The sequence below is a fragment of the Triticum urartu genome, chromosome 4 (genome assembly GCF_003073215.2).
Source record: "Triticum urartu cultivar G1812 chromosome 4, Tu2.1, whole genome shotgun sequence".
NCBI lineage: Eukaryota > Viridiplantae > Streptophyta > Magnoliopsida > Poales > Poaceae > Triticum > Triticum urartu.
The window spans coordinates 268,104,152-268,109,625 of NC_053025.1; the positions used below are offsets into that span (position 1 = coordinate 268,104,152).

General features: G+C 49.2%; 1 long non-coding RNA gene across 2 annotated transcripts; it reads right to left on the reverse strand.

Moving 5' to 3' along the window:
• Positions 1-1,252: 1,252 nt before the first annotated feature.
• LOC125551448 lies at positions 1,253-4,893 on the reverse strand. Of its 2 annotated transcripts, XR_007302651.1 has the most exons (5): positions 4,226-4,893; positions 3,805-4,106; positions 2,877-3,030; positions 1,579-1,694; positions 1,253-1,474 (listed from the first exon to the last, which is right to left on the reverse strand). It is a non-coding gene; the product is annotated as an uncharacterized LOC125551448 (long non-coding RNA). The 2 variants fall into 2 exon arrangements; XR_007302650.1 differs by having other exon boundaries at positions 1,452-1,694; positions 4,226-4,892.
• Between the last annotated feature and the right edge of the window lie 581 nt (positions 4,894-5,474).

The window sequence follows — 5,474 nt, forward strand, 5'->3', positions numbered from 1 at the left end:
GGAGGTTGAGTTCTTCACACGTACCCTAGAGTTCAAATTTATCTTGGATTTGCAAAGCCACAAATCCGACACCGACTTTGACAGCTCCCCCCGCCCCCACATCAAGGAGGACTCCGACTAGGTAGAGGCGGCGCTTGAGTCTGTGCCCTGGGAGCGGCGGCCTTCACGAGGAATGGCATGGGCCCGTGGTGGCGTGTAAGAAACTTTAGCGCTTGCACCCTATCGTAAGTGTGTTTTTCGATTGCGGTTAAGTTTGACCGCGATGCTTATCATTTAGACTTGGTCCCTTCTTCTTGATCGCCCTAGTGCTCTGCATTACTAGGACCCAGCCCCGAGCGAGCCTTAGCCATTGCTGGTATGTCAGATCGCGATGCCTGGGACAAGGCCAGGAGGTGAGTGGCCTGAGGTCCGGCAAGAGCTCCTGAGGCGCAATGCTTAGGAGGTCCACTTTGACGTGCATGCCGCTCACGTGGGATAAGAGGCTTTCTCCTTGGACGAGATCATGAAAAGAAAGAATGATATTTAGAAGGATTTACACGCCACACGACGCGGTCAACTTAGCTCTTCAGGGTGCGACGCTGATCGGCCGTTGCTCACGCGAAATCTTCGCGGCGCGAGGGCGTGTTTCCTGGGAGTTCGGCTTCATGTCTGTCTTCTACCTGTGACACAAAAATAGAGGCCCCGCGGTGGGCATGTGTGTTGACTTAACCAACGCCTTTGCGGCTAAATTATGAACTTGCTCCCCTTGCTTCCTCGCGCGGTGTGCCTCTCTTTTTCTCGTTTGCCAAAATGCTATACGTTCTCAGGACGTGGCCCTCGAGCGAGGCTCAACCGCTACTGGTATGTCAGATCATGATGCCTGGGACAAGGCTACGGGGTGAGGGCTCGAGAGCCAGTAAGAGCTCCTAAGGCGCGATGCTCAATAGCTACCCTTTTAATGTGCAAGCAACTTGTGCGAAAAAGAGACAACATGCTTCGTGAGGATCGTAGGGAGAAGGAATCTTTGTTGGCAATGATGCGCCACACAAGGTGTTGTACTTAGATTTTCATGGCTGGAGAAGTGGACCGGACCGTCGCCTACTCGAGGTTGGGCCTCCTGAGGCGATGAGGTGTTATTCGTACGCCGTCCGGATGCCTAGCTCGTGAAGCCTCTGCATGCTGACATATTACAAGGTACATAGGGGCATGCATGCTTAGTGGTCTATTCATGATTGTTCCCTAAGCAGACAAGGCACTGAGGACCTGATGAGGAGGCGTGCACGGGACCGGCCCACAAGCCAGAGCTCGATCACTTGTGTTTATCAACACTGTAGGGACAATGTAGCGCCGAAGATGCGATTCTATTCCAATCACGTGATGAATTCATGATTGGAGCACAACCGCATTTCGAGCGCATAGCAAGGTGGATATCATTACAACATACCATGTACTGAATAGATGAGAATACAAGATAAAGGCTAACACTCTCCACAACCTACAACATGAATAGAATAGTTCATCAATACATAGCAATCATCATACAGAAGAGCAGGATCCGACTACGGATCAAATCAAACGAAAAAGAAGAACGACAAGCACCCTGCTAATCCCAAGCTCCCCGACCCGGAACCTATCCCTTGATCAAAGAAGATGAAGCAGAAGAACTCCAAACAAGCAAGCATCGCACTCGCATCAGACCATCGCATTAGCTTTACCTGCAGTTGTTGTAGTAAACCATGAGCCATGAGGACTTAGCAATCTCATTACCATTGTATCAATACTAGCAAAGCTTAATGGGTATGGAATAGATAAGTTGTGAGGTTGCAACAGCACTATGCACTGTATGGTGGCTAACTTATGAGTACAAGAGCAAGATGAGAAACTATGCAAATGGTCGCAAACTAGTAATGATCAATAAGTGATCTTGAACTACTTATGTTCAAACATAACCCAACTGTTTTCTCTTCTCGAACCTCGTCTAAAAGAGACAATCACATTTACACATGTGGTTGGGGTATTTTAATTCGAATCCGATGTCAAGTTCTCTACAACCGGATATTAAAAACTCCAATCTGCCACATAACCACAGGCACGGCTCTCGAAAGTTTAAACCCTGTAGGGGTGTCCAAACTTAGCCCATGACAAGCTCACGATCCACGGAGACAATCCACCATCTCGGGACCCTCCAATCAGACTCGGAGTCCCGGTGCACAAGACATTTCGACGATGGCAATACAAGTCCAACAAGACCTCCCTACGTGCCGACACCCTGGTACTAGCCGTGCGTATCTAGTCTCAGGCCATGATCGGATTGTCCAAACTTCCGGTAGGCCAAATCCAGAGTTGCCCCTGGCGGTCACCGATAGTTGACAGGTTTGGACCAACACTCATGAGGAGCACTGGCCCGGGGGTTGATTAAGATTCCTCGCGTGCTAGCCGGTCTCTATGCAAGTTTTAGTTGTTTATTAGGCAAATGGTAAAACCTAAGTTGGGCCTTGCTGGAAGAGTTTTATTTAAAGCGAACTATTAAGAGGGGCCCATAAACCCTCACCGTGTTAGGGATGCAAAATCAAGGAACATAACACCGGTATGACAGAAACTAGGGTGGCATTAGTGGAACAAAACACCAAGCAAAAGGCTGAGCCTTCCAGCCATTACCAAGTATATATGTGCATTAATTAAAATAAGATATATTGTGATATCCCATGATATCCATGATATCCATGTCCCAACATGGAATGACCTGCAACTGTACCTCCAACTAGCAATGCTATATGAGGGCCGAGCTAAGCGGTAACATAGCCAAACAATGGTTTGCTGGGATGGTGAAAAAGGTTAGAGGCTTATCATGGCAATTTGGGAAGCTTGATAAACAAGTGGTAGGTAGCGCAACATACCGATAGCATCGAGACACCTGGCAAAACAAAGATAGTAATGGTATCCAAGGTGATGGTCATCTTGCATGAAATCCCGCTAGGAAGAAGATCGAATCCATGAAGTAGTCGAACCAAAGTAGTCGAACGAATCCTCACGATCGCAACGAAACAAGAACTATCGAGAAGAAGCACAACCGGAAAGAAGCAAACACCATGGTAAACACATAAACATGGCATGATGCACAAGTAAGTATGATGCATGTCCGGTTTAATGAGACATGGCATGGAAAAGTGCAACAAACTATAATAAAAATTAAGTGGAGCTCAATATGGAACGAGTTGCATATTGACGAAACACAACATGACTTATTAGTTCTCTCTCAATTATGTACCCATCAATATTAAATGTTGTTTAACATGGCAAGAGGTTAATCATATATAAACTATCTATTTAGGCAACTTTAAATGAGGCCGGAAACAACAAACAACAATTCTGGAAAATCCCCATATGCATATTTCGAATTTGCTACTGTTCTGCCCTAAACCATATTTTAGAATTGTTAAACATGCAAAGTAAGTGTGCCATGTTAATATATGCATTTTGCTACCCCATTTACATATAAAGTTTATTTAAATCGGAGCTACGGCTATTTAGTTATGAAATTAAGCATTTTAACATGTCATTTATGCAAAATAATTTAAACAGCACACTTAAAATTTTAAACATAGATGGAAGTTGCAAATTATGAAACTAGATGAAATTCCAAGCATTTTACATGTTTAAAATATTTTAATCCGATGCATGGTTGTTTAGTTATTATAAGCATGAACAATGTGGGTTTTTCTATAAAAGTGCAAACTCTGGATAATTGGAGAAATTTGCAGCACACAGGAAAAACACATATGAGCGCTGAATCTGAGGTGAACTAGGCTGGTCGGGGCTGCTCACATCGGCCAAGTCCTGGCTGGAAGTAGAGGAGGAGAAGGGCCGGCCCAGGGTACGGAGTTGACCGGTCCACGCGCGCTTGGTCGGGGTCAACATGGGCGAGCGGGGCAGAGGTTGCGGCCGCTGGCTCGCTGCTCCACCAACAACGAGACGAAGTAGGGGTGCAGCACGGCGGGACCACAGTAGCGGATGTGGCGCCTCGATGCAAGGGACTAGGAGCAGTGGCTTGGCGAACGGCGGTGAGCGGCGCTGGGCGTCCCTGGCTACGGTCGAAGATGGGGCACCGGGATCGGGGAAAACACCTACTGAAGATGGTGGCAGCGATCGGTCAGGAGCGTCAGGCAGAGAGAGAGGGAGAGGGGGGAAGGGAAGGAGGCACTGCACGGGCCTGCTAGAGGTGGCCGCCGGCGGAGCTGCTGCTCACCTAGGTGACAACGACAACGAGGCCGCCGGAGGCGTGGGTTGGAGTAGAGGACGGGGCGGTGCTCGAAGGAGGCCAATAGAGCAAGGGCATCTCAGGAGCACTCGGGGTCGCCGACGACGGGCGCCATGGGGTTCGGCTGCGGCTCCGTGGTGGCGCGTTCCGGCGATGACGACCGGAGCAGAGGAGTCGAGGCCGCTGCGGGGTCGAGTTGTTGCATCCATGGTGTCCTGTGGAACAGAGAGAGGAAAGGGAACTTGAGGAACCAAAGAGAGGACTCGAGGGAGAGAGAAGGAAATAGGGGCACGGCCTGGTTCGGGAGGAGCTCGTCTCCATGGATGGAGGAAGCAAGTGGCGCGCCAGATGCTGGTGCCCCTAGTGGTGGACGCCGGTAGCGTCGGCGATGGGCAAAACAAGGCAGAGGTGCGCATGATCGGGAGCTCCTCTCTTGATCGAGCTCGTGGATGAGGGAGTCGACCGCTCGGGCCCTGAGTTGAGAGGAGGAGCTCGGGGCCTTGGGAGTAGAGGAGGTGGCGACTGTGGTTGGTCGGCGGCGCAAAACAAGGGACTTGGTCGAAGAGAATTTGGATCGGCAGGAGGTCCCGAGGTAGGAGGTGGAGTGTGGCGGCGGTAACTGGACAGGGGAGGATCCCTAGAAAATAGGGTTTGGTCAGTGACTAGGGATGGACTAAATATATAAGAAAGAGGAGTTTGGATCATCCGATTGAAATCCGCCGGTAGAGAATAATTAGCTTATCGAAGTCCAACAAAGAACCAAAGATATTTTAGGTACGTTTGGGGATGATCTAAATCCAACGGTGATGACTGAGCGGTTCGGGTTTGGGCAGTTTTTAGACTAGGTTGCGAGGGGTGTGTGCACTATGCAAAGAGAGATAATACCAATGCGTGCAGGTGTGTGGTTGGTCTCGGAACGGTCAACAAAGGCAACAGGAAGACGCGGCAACTATGAATGGATGCAAGTTTTAGAAAACATGCAGATGCAATGCTCCTGATGAAATGCAACAAGCAAATAAAACGCATGGCGACAACGAAATAACTAGAAGGCTTCTGGAGTGATGGTCTCTAGGTCGTCGCAGACAGACCCAAGCACAGGCGCCATGCCAATAGCCCTCACTCATGGGAAATTCAGGAGGAGAGCTGCTAGCGCATGGGTCCCACGGGGTGGTGCTTCCAGGTCAGATGCGGCACCAAGCATGAAGTTTATGTGAGAAGAATAAAATCATGACAACGC